The 15,675-nt window shown below is 35.2% G+C and overlaps 1 long non-coding RNA gene across 1 annotated transcript; it reads left to right on the forward strand.

The window, feature by feature from the left end:
* The first annotated feature begins 1,365 nt into the window (after positions 1-1,365).
* On the forward strand, positions 1,366-2,754 carry LOC129533008 (uncharacterized). The gene is made up of 2 exons (XR_008679004.2): positions 1,366-1,938; positions 2,625-2,754. It is a non-coding gene; the product is annotated as an uncharacterized lncRNA (long non-coding RNA).
* The last annotated feature ends 12,921 nt before the right edge of the window (positions 2,755-15,675 follow it).

A 15,675-nucleotide genomic window follows, 5' to 3' on the forward strand; every position in this document is an offset into this window, starting at 1 on the left:
TTCCTGAGAAAAGAGAATAAGAGAAGGAGGACAACTCCAAAATGTTTTACAAAACGAATCAAATTGAAATTTTTAAAAGTGTTTTGCTTTAGGAAAAAAAAAAACAGCTAACGTAAATATTTGTAAGGTGTTTGCCATCCAGTCAAGTAAAACAGATTGATTTTTATCTGTAAATTGTTATTGACTGTGAAAATCAGCTGGCTTCTGTTGTTAGAAATCAGAACACAGTGCATTAGGCTGAATAAATGTGTTGCCTAGTAAACTGGCATGGAACTAAATTACATTCAACTGGTGAGTAGTTTAACGATTTTTTTCTGTAAGATGTGAACATGTATATCTCAAATGGTGTGTCTTACTCAGTGAAATTTGTAGGCAGAGAGCTTATAAGCCTAACAGAAAGATAAGAGAAGTCATAAAAGTGATGAGGCAAAGCAGATATCCAAACAGCAAAAGTGATCTAATTTATCTGTGAACATTTAACTGAAATTAATTCTTATATTGTGACAGCAAGTATCAACGGCCTGTATGCATGAGTTAGAGTCATTCATTGTGAGAATTATAAAGATGATCAATGACTTGGCTTTCTGACAAGTAATATTATGAATACATTAAAATTTCTTGTCCTATTCATGAAGTATCTATCCACTCATGAACACATCAGACATCCTGAATTGTCAGGTATACATACAGGTATACGTAAAAAATCACATATCGATTTAAATATAACACTTTGCAGCACTTATTAGGTACCCTCTGACTATGTGGCCAATTAGTATGAACTTGTGACAAATATACAAAAACTGTCAAGAAAGACTCCTTTTTGACTGCTAGAAAGGAAGATAGTGATGTATATAAAATCATATGTTGAACCAAATTGGTTGAACATATAAAATGTCTCTGGCATTTAGTAAGTGCTGAGGATACAGAGACACCAAAAGACCACTCTGTCCTGTCCTAAAGAAGCATATAATACAGTTGGGATGGCAGATAAATAATTTGATATATAGGGTAGGATGTGATAAATAGTATTCATTTATTTCCTCCACAAATAGTTTTTAATAATATTAAACACTTAAACACAAGTTTAAAGGAGTGAAATTTAAGTTAGTAAAATTAGAAAATTCATAAATGTAAAAAGAAGAAAATATAATATTTAGACATTATTATATGATATGTTATAATAATTATGGTTTATAATATATTATTATAATAGCCATTAGCAACATTAGTTAGGAAGTATGAGAAGAGAGATATTTAAAACAAATTGTGTATTTAAAAGAGAATTCTCTGTGGGGGAGGAGATACTATCTAGATTAGGTGGTAGCACTGAGGCGAAGGGACTCTCCAGGCAGAGGAGGGAATACACATAAACAGAATGTGGTGGTTTTTTACTATAAGGTTTTAGCTAAGCAGGCACGGAATTTTCTAGAACTACTTTCCCTGTATAATTAGGATTTGGCACAAAGAGCTTCAAGTGAGATTTGGAAGGTACAAGAGGAGCAGCAGTCATTACAGAAGATTAGTACAAGCCTCCATGCATGTCCAACCCTTGACACATTTGCTGCTGATTCACGGGCTTCTCTCACTGGTGTGCATAGACCCACAGCTCCTCTGCCTGCTGTCAGATCGCTTCCTTCAGCTTTTCCAAGTCCTGAGTCAGGCACGTGTGCAACTCTGGGGTGAAAGACACCAGCTTCTTCTGCAGATTACCTGTATCATTTGGGTTTGAAGCATATTCTGATGTGTCTTTGTGAATACCAGTTTATTCTCAAGGATTTTAGGTTGTCTTTTCTTTTTTTTTTTTTTTTTTCTATTTCGTTTAGAGCTTTTCTTCCTGATGGCTTATCTACCGATCAAAGCAACTTCTACCTCACCAGCAGGTAGAGAGGCAACTTCTTCCATAGATTTCTTCACCAGTTTTCCTTAGCCGTCTCCTTGGTAAGTGACTTTTCTCTGATGCTTCAACCATCTCCTGGAACTTTACTTCACCCACTTTCCCCAGAATTTTGTAAGGCATAAATCCTTATAATGTGTTTTATTTTATATCACTCACAGTTGTTCTGGTTCCATGATTGAATCCTAACCTATACTTATGGTAAATAATTTAAAGTGTTCATCTAGCAACTATAAATAGATGGTGTGTCTGGAGGAGAGGATGAATGTGGGGAGTAGCAGAAAATAAAGCCAGAAAGAAACTGCATTATAATCTGTTTTTAGAGTAGGATTTTGGTTTCTATCTTCTACAAATGTCACTTGCTGCTTGTGAAAATGGATTGGAGTGGCTATATCTACAACAGAAAAAAACTGTAGATTAGACTATTGTACATTCAAGAAGATAATGTTAGAAATCTGTACACAGGTAAGAGGGTGGGTGGAGAGGCAGGGAGGGATCAGAGTGAAGTACAAATAAATCTGAATAAATATTTTAAAGCGTATTTGGTGCTTGTCTTGCCATGAGTCTTTGCACTAGCAAAGGTTTCCCAAACTCAAATCCTTGGTTCTGTTTTTCAAACTGCCTTTAAGACATAACATAGTGGATGTATTAATTTTATAACTTGTTGAATGTAAGTGAGTATGGATGGGCATACTGAATAAAAATATATTTCTTAACTCGTCTTTATCAGGAACATTTGAAATCCTCTGGTTCTTTGGCGCCCAAATATGAAGGTCATTTCATCAAGGGCCCAAAATTTTCATAGAGAGGATTTGAGAAAGGTGATCTCAATAAAATACAAAAAAAAAAAAGGAAGAAAAGCTACAGTAATAGAAATATTGCTACTTATATATGCAAATGAAGACTGAGGACAACTATTATCAGCTTTCTACTCTTAAGAATTATTTAAGTTGCTTCTCCTACTTCTACATTTGGACATTGGTTTACCATGACATTTTTCCTTATATATATTTAAAAAATCTCTTAAAAATGAAAATGGTAGTATGCATGTTTTCAGGCCAAATATATATTTCCAAACTGTTCTAAATTTGTTACTACCGTGTTTTTACTCCTGAGTAATCAATAACATTGAGTAATAAAGACAGAATTATTTATGTATAAATAAAAATTCTCATGAGAATTTTTGTCTATTTTTCCTTTTCTGAGTTGAAAAGCAGCCATTTTCAACATAGCTAATTGTTGCTACAGTATCTTTTTAAATTATTGTGGTACAGTGTATACTGAAATAGCAGTGGAAAAATATTTAAGTTTTAACAATGCTCTACTCAGGTAAATATCCCTGCAGGAATCAAAATTAATAAATATTATCTTCAGTAGACATAATAAAATATACCATTTTTAATAGGAGTTGCCATTTTACTGAATATCTTCCATTTGATGTTTGTGAAAAGTTTGTTCATTGACATAGCTCAATAATATTCCATTTTACAAATATACCACAATTAATTAACCTATTCTTCTGTAGATAGACATATAGGTTTCTTTCCTTATTTTACATCATATTAAACTTCTATATTATGAACAGTTCATTGAATCTATTGATCCATTTGTGGAGAATTTATATCTTTATGATATTGATTTTTCTTCCTAGAGGTATAATATGTCTTTCCATTTATTTGAATCATTTTTAGTGTTTTAAAATTTAGATACATTTAATTAATGTGTGTGTATCTGTTTGTAAGCTTACTGCAATGCTAAACAGGTAAATATTCAGAACACTCTGGAAAAAATAGTTGAACTTCCACCTTAATTACTGACTTTTTTTTTATTAATTGTAAGCAGAAATGGGATACTGTTTTCTCTGCCACATTTCTGTCTCTTGTGGTCATAATCCCTCGAGCTGTATAAGGGAAGTTGTCTGTTCAAATCATGCAGTGTTCTTATGTCACAAACCAAAACCTGAGTCTATTATGCTGAGCTAATCTGCTTTGACCTGGGTAATTTCCATCCTGGGTTGATCTGATCTGCCAGGAGGTTTGGCCGTCAGATTTTGGTGACTTCTGCTCCTCAGAGAATTCTCAGAATCCCAAATTGCACCCCATCTCACTAAGAGTGTGGAGAGGAAAAGACAGAAGGATAGAAAAAGAGAAGGAGGAGGAAAAGGAAGTATCTATCTATCTACATGTTTATATCTATACCTTTATTTATACTCACTTACAGTAAAGGACATTTGTCAGAATAGCCCCCAAACACTATTGCCGCACCAACATCTATTAAAATATAAACCATCTTTAATAAATACTGAGCCGTGTAAATATTTATTTGCATGCAAAAGAAAAGCTCTTTAGTATTCTTAAGCCAGACTGAGCAGTCAACAGATGATTTTGATAAATGTCTGTTCATTACCTGAACATTTCCATTGCAGTATAAAACAAAGATTTCATCTACATTTTATTTTTGCTCCATGAATGGTTCCACACTTTCTAATCAGTGTTATTTTTAAGATTAAATTTGGAAAGTAATGTAAATATGGGAGGGGAATGGGTGTCTAAGAGGATTTTCTGGTTCATAGTCATTATAATAGTCACAATATACAAGATAATTTGTAAGTCTAGGCCCCCTTTTGCTCCGGCAGTCTAATTCTTTATGTCCAAGAATTTTGTCAAAGTAATGTTCTTCATGCTAATAAATGTAATAAAAACATACCCTTTTCTGGTAGTTGTCTTCTTTTAATATTAATATGTCATTTTTCTTCCTGATTCTAAAAACAAATATGAACTGCTTTGTAAATATTGATCAATGAATACTTCATGACACTCCCTTTTGAAAGGTGTATGACTTGACAGCCGCTATTTAGACATTTCATTTATGTCATGGGTTTTGTTTTCTATTTTTGCTGTTGCTGTTGTTTTAAATCAGGGCTTGATATTGATGGGGCAAGATTAGGAAGTAAAGAACCACATAGTTCTCTCTCCTTCATCTCTTTCTGTGTTAATAAATGGTTCCATGATCTAATAAAAGAGCAAACACAGGAAACAATAAGGGGAATCAAAAAGTGAAAATAAAACAAACAAATCTAGAAACAAGCAAACTTTATCTTGAGTTTTGTGGACTTCCTACAGAGATTTCTCAATTCCTGTTTCTACTCCAAATGCATTCATGTGACTAGCATGCTCAGTGAACTGGGCATCTTTTGCTCTTTAAAATTACTCATTTAAGAAAAGTTTATGTATACTCTGATCCTCTTAACTCTGTTGCATTTGCAGGTTCAGTATGGCCTCTGCTGCTGAAAAGGCTGTGTGCAATGTAAAAAGTGTGTTTAATTCAACCTTTTATTAATTCATCTATAACTTTGAAATTCAGATTTTTATTTTATCGACTAGTTAACATCTGCCAATCACCATTAAACATCGTTCAAGTATTATTTTCTTCACTCTTTACAGAAACCTCATTCTCAATTTACATGTTATAAGCGACATAGCTAAGGTGTAGAGAAGGTGTATGCATGCAAAAATTCACACAATTCATATCAGACTGAGCTAGGACATAAATTCTAGTTCCTTCAAACTTCTTAACATACTGCCACCACAAATTAAGTATCTTATTGGTAATTTATAAGGAACAGAAACTTATTAACTTAACTGTTCTGGAGGCTGGAAAGTCCAAGGTCAAGGTGTCCCTAGGTTAGGGCCCAGTTTCTCTGATTCCAAGATGGTGCCTTGCATGTGGCATCCTCTGGAGGGCAGGGGATGCTGGATTCTCACATGGCAGGAAGGCAGAGGGTCAAGAGAGAAAAACCAACCTGAAAAGTCCTTTCATTAATGCACTAAATCCACTCATGAGGGTGAAGTGCTTGTAGTCTAATCACATCTTAAAGGCCTCGCATCTTAATGTAGTTGCAATGGCAATTAAATCTCAACATGAACTTGGGAGGAGGCATTCAAACTACAGCAATCTGGCCTGACCACCCAAAACTTACATGTTTCTCAAATACAAAATACATTTATTCCATCCCATTAGCCTCTAACGTCTTACTTTGTTCTGGCATCAACTAACAAGTCCAAAGTCCAGAGTCCTATCTAAATTAGATATTGGTGAGACTCAAAGCATAATTGACCCTGAGGGAAATTCTCTCCAGTTATGAGCCCATGAAATTAAACAAGTGACATAGTTCCAAAAGGCGATGGTGGATAAGAGTAAAATAGAAATCCCATTCCCAAATAAAGAAATAGTCAAGAAGGAAGCAGTAGCATGTACCAAGTAAGCCCAAAACACAACAGGACCAGCACATGAAATCATAAGGCTTGGGAATAATCTTTGACTTTATATGCCATCTTCCAGACACACTGGGGTGTGAGCTGGACCCCCCCAAGTCCTCAGGAAACCCAACCCCTATGACTTTGCTGGGCTTAGCCCAAAAAGCAGCTCTCGTGGTTTGGAGTCAGGTGCCTTCATCTTCTCCAGGCTGGCATGGCATGCTGGTACGTCTACAGTTCTGGAGTCTTGAGGTGGCCCTGATCCCATTTCTCCCTTAGGCATTATCCTAGTGGGGAATCTCTGCAGTGTTTCATCCCCTGAAAAAAGTCTGTTTGTGCCCCAAGGTTCTTTATGACATCCTTTGAAATCTATGAGGAGGAGCCATACCTCCATAGCTGCTGCATGGTGTGTACCTGCAAAATTAGCACCAACTGGGTGCCACCAAGGCTTACCACTTGCACCATCTGGAGCAGTGTCTCAAGCCTGCCCTGGGCCTACTCTACCCACAGCTATAATGGCTGAGAAGCACTATGCCAGAATGTGGGGAGCAAAGACCCTAGGTTACACTGGACCACAACACTGAGGTCCCATGCACACCCTGGGCCCATCTCCAAAACAATTCTGCCCTCAAGGCAGTAGGGCTCAGAGCCTGTGATAGGAAGGGCAGCCTCAGACATGTCCAAAATGCACTGGGGGGTCTTTTTCCCATTGTCTTAATGCATAGCACCTGGTTTCCTCGTATCCATAGTAATCTCTTTATCAAACAGTTGGTTGCCCATACTCTTGGTATTCCATCCAGAACACACTTATTTATTCTTTACATGATCTGGCTGAGAGTTTTCCAGATCTTTATGTTCTGCTTCCCTTTTAATCATAAGCTGCCTTTAAATCATTTCTATCTGGTTACATTTTAATATACACAATTAAAAGAAACCACACAGCTCCCTGAATGCTTTGTTGCTAAGATATTTCTTCTGACAGATACCCTAGTTTATCAATCTTAAATTCTACCTCCATAAAGCTCTAAGTCATCCACACAATTCAGTCAAGTGGTTTGCCACTTTATAACAAGGATGACTTTTACTCATTCGCATCTGAGACCTCCGCAAAATTGCCTTTACTGTCCATATTCCTATCAACACTGTTTTCAACCACTTAAGTAATCTCTAAAATGTTTCAGACTTTCCCTATAGCATTCCTTTTCTTCTGAACCCTCACCAGACTTTTTCAAGCATTAACTTCAAAACTGTTTCAGCTTCTGTTCCACTGTCCAGTTCTAAAGCCACTTTCCCATTTTGAGGCTGTGTTATAGCAACACTCCACTTCTCTGGTACCAATTTATTTGTGCTGCTATAATGGCATACCTGAAATCGTGCAATTTATAAGAAACTGAAATTTATTGGCTCACGATACTGGAGGCTGGGAAGTTCAAGGTCAAGGGATCAGCAGGTCCATGGCCTGATTTCTCTGCTTCCAAGATGGTGCCTTGCATGTTGTATCCTCCGAAGACAAGGGAAATGCTGGATTCTCACATTTAAAGACATCAGGGGGCCAACATAGAGAGTCCATACCAAAAATATCTTTTATTAAGATATTAAACTCTCCCATAAGAGTGGATCCCAATGGCCTAATCACTTTGTAAAGTTCCTATCTCTTAATGCTGTTACAGTTGCAATTAAATCCCACTATGCATTTTGGAGGGGACAAACATTAAAACAATAGCAGTCATACACTTCCTTATTATTAAAGTGCACATTATAATATCTATTTCACAAATTTCTTAGAAGGAGCAATCCCAAATTACTGTAGGCACAATTCAAAAATAAAAACAATAATCACTGGAGGAGTGATTATTTGAATACAATCTTATGGAAATTCAATAGTAAAATAGCCAGAGCAAGATAATAACATTAATTACTACTGTTTGGAATATTAATTGTTTGGCTTTTTATAAACTTTTCTGTTAATTTTTACTTTTGTTTACTTTTCTGTTCGTGACCTACTCTTTGTTAGCCAGAGACTTCCACGTGCCTTTTAGAAGAATTAGGATTGCTGCAAAAGAAATAAGAACAGAATCAATGCCCAGTTTATGATTTCTAAAACCAGCATTCATGTACTTATTTTTGAAAGCCGAAGTTTTTTCTTGTTTTTGTTTTTTGTTGTTGTTGTTTGTTTGTTTTAAGACAGAGTTGCACTCTGTCATCCAGGCTGGAGTGCAGTGGTGAGATCTTGGCTCACTGCAACCTCTGCCTCCTGGGTTCAAGCAATTCTCCAGCCTCAGCCTCCTGAGTAGCTGGGATTACAGGCACCCGCTAACATGATCGGCTAATTTTTGTATTTTTAGTAGAGATGGGGTTTCACCATTTTGGCCAGGCTGGTCTCAAACTCCTGACCTCAAGTGATCTGCCTGCCTCGGCCTCCCAAAGTGCTGGGATTATAGGCGTGAGCCACAGCACCCAGTCAAAAGCCAAAGTTTTTAACTATATTTATGTTCTCTATGATTTATCAAGACATGGAGTAAGATAGTGTTTATGAAATGATAATGGAATTCAAGAAGAGACAGCATCCCCTTTTCTTAAGAAATCAGATAAAAATTACCTAGAAGTCAAGTAAGAAAGAAGAGCTGGTTTGGGCTTAGCCTTTGTAAAGTTCACAAGGAACATCCAGGACCCAAAAATGGTGGTTTTGAGTGAGGCTCACTTAAATTTCACACAAAATACATTCAGGGTTCTAGGCTACTGCAGTGATCTGACTAGTTTTGTGTGTGAACCTGAGCTTTCACACTTGCCCGTGTTATAACCACATTGCTACCTCTCTGTCTCTTTCAACTAAGTGCAGTGAAATTGGTGGCAGGCATTTTTTTACAAAAGATAGCTCAAGCCAGCCATCTAACTTTACAACGCAAGGAACCAGAAAACATAAACTATGCTGAAAAATAGCAGAAAGGAGGAAACAATAGAGATTAGAAGATAGAACAATAAAGTAGGGAAAAAATCAATAGAAAATATCAAGGAAACCAAAAGTTGGTTCTATGAAAAAGTGTTAAAATTTAAAAGCCATTACCTAGTTACACTAAGAAAATAAGAGAGAAGATCCCTAATACTAAAATCAGAAACTACCACCAATTCTACAGAAATAGGATTATAAAAGTACTAAGAACAATTGTATACCAACAAACTCAACTTAGATGAAATGGGCAAACTGCTATTAACGCAAAACTTACCAAGGCTAAATCACAAAGAAATTAAAAAATCTGAATATGCCTATAGCTAATAAGGATATTGAATAATCAAAAAACAACCTTCCAATAAAGAAAAGTCCTGGGCCTGATGGCTTAACTGGTAAATTCTACCAAACATTTAAAGAGCTAACACCATTACTTCAATTTTTTTTCAAGAAATTGAAGAGGAAATACTTGCTAAATTTTTCTATGAGGTCAGCATGACCCTGATTCTAAAGCCAGAAAAAGACACTATAAGAAAAACGAAAATATAGGCCAATGTCCCCTATAAACATTGATGCCAAAATCCTCAACAAAATACTAGCAAATCAAATCAGCAGCATATTAAAAGGAATATATACATCATATCAAGTGAGATTTAATCCTGGAACACAAAGATGGTTCAATGTATGAAAATTGACCAATATACCATACTGCAATAACAGAATGAGGTAGAAAAAAAAGACATGATCATTTCAAATGATGCACAAAATGCATTGACAAAATACAACACCCTTTCATGATAAAAACAGTAAACAAAGTTGGAATATAACAAAGCTGCCTAAATATAAAAAAAAAGTTATGTATAATAAAAAACATGGTAAATGTCATATTCCATGGGAGACAACCGAAAGCTTTTCTTATAAGATCAGGAATAAGGCAAGGATATCTTTGGCACTGCCTATTCAGCATAGCACTAGGAGTTTTAGTGAACGCGGCTGGGCAAGAAAAAAGTAAAAGACATTTAACTAGAAAAGAAGAAATAAAATTATCCGAGTTTGCAGATGATATGATCTTATATGCAGAAATCCATAAAGAATCCACAGAAAAACTTTTACAACTAACAAATAAATTCAGAAAAGTAGCGGGATACAAAGTCAACACATGCAAAAATCAGTTGCATTACTATACACTGGCAATAAACAATAAATAAGCTGAAAAGAAAATTAGGAAAAGAGTTTTGCATCCAAAGGAATCAAAAAGAACAGTGTTTAGCAATTAACTTAAACAAGACTTGTACAATGAAAACTTGAACATGTTGCTAAAAGAAATTGGAGCCATAAATAAATGGAAGTGTATCACATACTAATGGATTGGAAGAGTTAATATTATTAAGATGTCAATACTGCCCCCCAAAAATAAATGGAAGTGTATGCCATAATTATGGATTGGAAGAGTTAATATTAAATTGTCAATACTACCCAAAACAATCTACAAATTTAATGCAATCCCTATAAAAATCCCAATAATGTTTTTTGAAGAAATTAAAATAAAATCTTAAAATTTATTTGAAATCCCAGGAGACGTTGAATAACCAAAACAATTTTGAGAAACAAAGCTGGAGAACTTATACTTCCTGATTTCAAAACACAACAAAACAATGATATGGTAGTCAAAACAGTGTGGTACTAACATAATGACAGACGTATAGACTAATGGAATAAAATAGAGATTCCAGAAATAAACCCTTACATATGTATCCAAATAACTTGTGACAAGGGTGCCAAAAACATTCAATAGGAATGACCAGTCAATTCAACAAAAGGTGCTGTGAAAACTGGATATCCACGTGCAAAAGAATGAAGCTGGGCACCATATATAACACCATATATAAAAATTAACTCAAAATGGATCAAAGAGTTACACTTAAGAGCTAAAAATATAAAACTCTTGGAAAAAACAGGGCAAAAGCTTCAAAGGTTGAATTTGTCAATGATTTCCTGGATATAACACCAAATTTTGTTTTCCTTTTGGCAAACAAAATTTGGCAACAAAAGACAAGCTAGAAAAATATGACTTCATGAAAATTAAAAAATTTTGTGTGTTAAAAACCACAAAGAGCAGAACAAAAAAGCTACCTAGAGAATGAAAAATATTTGGAAGTCATATATCTGATAAGAGATTAGTAGCCAGAATATATTAATAACTCCTGAAAACTTAACAAAAAGCAAACAACCTCAAACAACCTGATTCAATAATAGACAAAGGACTATTAAAAGTGATACTTGGCCAGGCACGGTGGCTCACACCTGTAATCCCAGTACTTTGGGAGGCCGAGGCGGAAGGATCACCTGAGGTCGGGAGTTTGAGACTAACCTGACCAACATGGAGAAACCCCGTCTCTACTAAAAATACAAAATTAATCAGGCATGGTGTCACATGTCTGTAATCCCAGCTGCTCAGGAGGCTGAGGCAGGAAAATCGCTTGAACCCAGGAGGCGGAGGTTGCAGTGAGCCGAGATCGCACCACTGCACTCCATCCTGGGCAACAAGAGCTAAACTCCATCTCAAAAAGTGATGCTCAACATCACTAATAATTAGGGAAATGCAAATCAAAACTACAGTGACATAAAACATCATAAACATTAGTATGGCTACCATTAAAATAACAGAAAAGTGTTGGTGATAATATAGAGTACATCGTACTCTTGTGCATTGGTTGTGGGAATGTGAAATGGTAGTCACTGTGGAAAACATTATAGTGGTTACTCAAAACATCTAAAAAAATTACCATATGATCCAGCAATTCCACTGTTGGGTACATACCCGAAATAATTAAAATCTAGGTCTCCAAGAGACATTTGCACACTCATTTTCATAGCAGCATTATTCAAAATAGTTAAATTGTGAGAAAAACCCAAGTGTTCATCAGTAGATGAATGAATAAATGGAGTGTACTATATACAGAGACAATGGAATATTATCCAGCCATTAAATAGAAGCAAATTTTGACACATGCTACAACACGGTTGAAACTTGAGGGCATTCTGCTAAATGAAATAAATCATTACAAAAAGGTCAATCCTTATGATTCCACTTCCATGAGGTACATACTTAGAATAGTCCAAGTCATAGAGGCTAAGGGTAGAATAGTAGTTACCAGGGACTGGAGGAAGGTAGGAATGGGGAGATTTGTTTAATGTGTACAGAGTCTCAGTTTCGAAAGATAAAATGATTTCTGGAGATGGATAGTGGTGATGGTTACACAGCACTATGAATGTTAATACCACACAATTCTACACTTAAAAAGGGTTGAGATGGTAAATTTTATATTATGTGTATTTTACCACGATAAAAATATTGACAAAAGAAATACAGGTTCAGCCATTCCCAAAAACTAGCTGACACTTGGTACCCAGCCCATGGAAGGGTTGGGGTGATGGCTTTGGATGCCAGCAGGGGAAGGAGGTGTTGTGAACAAGGTAAAGGATGCCTGTTTGGGTAATGTGGCATGGAAAACAGGGGTTCAGCCAGCATTATCTGATCACAACCTAGGAATGTAGTAATTGTGGCCTAAAGAGTTCCAGAGAAGATATGGCTGAACAATGTCTTATTCTGCGTTTACAGTATTATGTTAAAACTAAATTTAACATAGTCATGAAATGAATTATTATTTATCTTTCCCTGAATAATCTAGGTAAGACTTGGATTTGTTGTTATTGTCAATGAGCCATAGTAACAACCTTTGAGAGCCATTTGATGCCAATAGTCGTGGGTGTCATAATGGATGATGCTGTGCCATGAATAAGGATGTAATCTGCATTACATAAATGACATTAGGAAACCACAGAAGCAAGAAGACCTAAATGTTTTAATACAAATAGATTCTGACAGGCCACAGCATTGTAATAGTAGTATTGTTATATTTTTCCTTTGGGTTAAAGATATGAAATTAGCTAGGCAGATTGCATTTGAAAATAAAGAATGTGAAAAGATGGCTCCTGGACAAGAACAGAAAGCAATGGTGACTGGACTGGACATTATTAAGAATGTTTATGTGTATTCACTGGAAAATAAACAAATACATAAGTACTTCTCTCCACCCTCAATTTTTTTAATCTTCATTGACATGGGCCATAAAATTACAAAATATTTTAAACCAAATTGTTTCTGTTTTCATTTTTGTTTTGAGATAGACTCTCACTCTATCACCCAGGTTAGAGTGCAGTGGTGTGATCTCCGCTCACTGCAAGCTCTGCTTCCAGGGTCCTGGTCCAAGCGATTCTCCCACCTCAGCCTTGTGAATAGCTAAAATTACAGGCGTGCACCACCACACCTGGCTAATTTTTTTGTGTGTTTTTAGTAGAGAGGAGGTTTCACTATTGTTGGCCAGGCTGGTCTTGAACTCCTGACTTCAACTGATGCACTCGCCTTAGCCTCCCAAAGTGCTGGGATTACAAGCATGAGCCACTGTCCCCTGAGCCACTGCCCCGTCCACCAAATTGTTTATATAAAAAGAGCTCCACAAAAATTGTTGCCTATGCAGTGAGCCATGATCGTAGCATTGAACTCCAGCCTGAGTGACAGAGTGAGACTCTGTCTAAAAAAAAAAAATTGCCTAGTGTCTGCACACCCTATAGAAGATCTTTGCCATATAATCAAAATTATTTCTAATACAGATAGAGGTATGGTACAAATTAGACTTTCTGGTAATTAAAACCCTCTTGTTAATTGCTTTTACTTGTTATAAATCACTGGATCATTGGAAATTTGAACTCTATGATTCTATACTACTTTTTAAAAATCAACAGTAATAAAAACCCAAATTATTTTTATATTATTGGTTAATTGGAAAGACACAACTTTTTCGTTATTAATTGGACATTGTGTCAATTTTTATTGGACTACTACAGATTCACTAGTTAGTTTCAATAATATTTTATCTTGATTTTTAAAATAGCATATGATCCTTGAAAAATTATTAAAAAAGAAAAAATAGAAAAAACAAAGAAGTTAATCCTCCGTGCCAATTGTTACTACCAATGGCATATTGCATTTTATTTGAGATTTTATTTTATGCATTATTTGGATGCTTTTTCAATTTTTTAAAATAGGAATGAATAGCAGATAAAATGTACCTAATAATATATAATTGTACTCTATTTAATAGCATGGTAATAATGTTTTCCTAATATATATCATAAACAGTCAACAAACGTTCAAACTCTCAAGGAAGTTGTTATCGGATCTCCAAAGACAGACAAAGACTATGTTTAAGTATTTCTAAATTCAATGTAAATATGATATTTTAACAAGGAAGTACAATATTTATGTTATTTAACCAATGCATGGATGTGACAATAGGCAGTAGTTACATGTTTTTCCAAACAAATTAAAACCAGCTATTCAAATCTACCTCTGAATTTTATATTCAACTTCTTAATGCAAAGATGTGAAAACCACAAAAATTAAAATAGTTTTAAAAAATAGCATATGCAGAAATTATTTTCTTTAATTATTAACCTCCTTAAATAGTGGGCAATTTATCATATTTATAGGTCAATAAGCAAATCCATTGCAAATTTTAAAACCATTTCAAAATAGTTCATATTTTTAAGGTGCTTTTTTTTTCACTATACATCACCTATTTCTACAAATATGTACATGAAATAATTCTATGTAAATCTCTTTTTTTCTACCAATAGGTGGCACTAAAAATGTGTATATTTCAGTAATAAAGTATGTTCACCGCTATGTTGGTTTAAAATGCCTTTTCCTATAAGGCAATTTTAGCTGTAATTTGAGTTAAGAACACTTATTAACAATAAGATAACTCTGGTATGAACAAGAAGATTTTCGTTAGACAAATACAATGTAAAATGATTGTAATGAGGGACCATTACATGAATATTTTACTTTGCTGGTATTAAAAATTTTATGTTGTGATCAACTAAAATGGTATATTATTTAGTAAATTAGGTATTATATTTTCCTTTATTATTACACTACTGTTATTGGGTAAGTTTGCCATTTTCACCTTAGTCAATGTTGTTAATGTTTATCTGAGTAAACAGTGCATATAAAAGAATTCTACAGAATTTAGAAGCATCTTGTATTTGCTTTGACTGTTTATAAATCTATTCTTTGTTTTGTAATATTTAGTAAAACTAGGAGAAAATATCTAAGTATTTATATTTGTATTAATTTTTTTAGTAGCACTCTTCATTTTACCCATGTGTATATACTTAAAATTATTTACCTCCTAGTATTAAAAAAATCCTATAGGTCCAGGAGCAGTGGCTTATGCCTGTAATCCCAGCACTTTGCGAGGCTGAGGCCGGTGGATCACTTGAGGTCAGGAGTTGAGTACCAGCCTGGCCAACGTGAGGAAAGCCCTTCTCCACTAAAAATACAAAAATTAGCTGTGCATGCTGGTGGGTGCCTGTAATCCGAACTACTTGGGAGGCTGAGGCAGGAGAATTGCTGGAATGTGGGATGTGGAGGTTGCAGTGAGCTGAGATCGCACCACTGCACTCCGGCCTGGGTGACAGAGTGAGACTCCATATTTAAAAAAAAAATCATA

Source organism: Gorilla gorilla, chromosome 3, assembly GCF_029281585.2.
Source record: "Gorilla gorilla gorilla isolate KB3781 chromosome 3, NHGRI_mGorGor1-v2.1_pri, whole genome shotgun sequence".
NCBI lineage: Eukaryota > Metazoa > Chordata > Mammalia > Primates > Hominidae > Gorilla > Gorilla gorilla.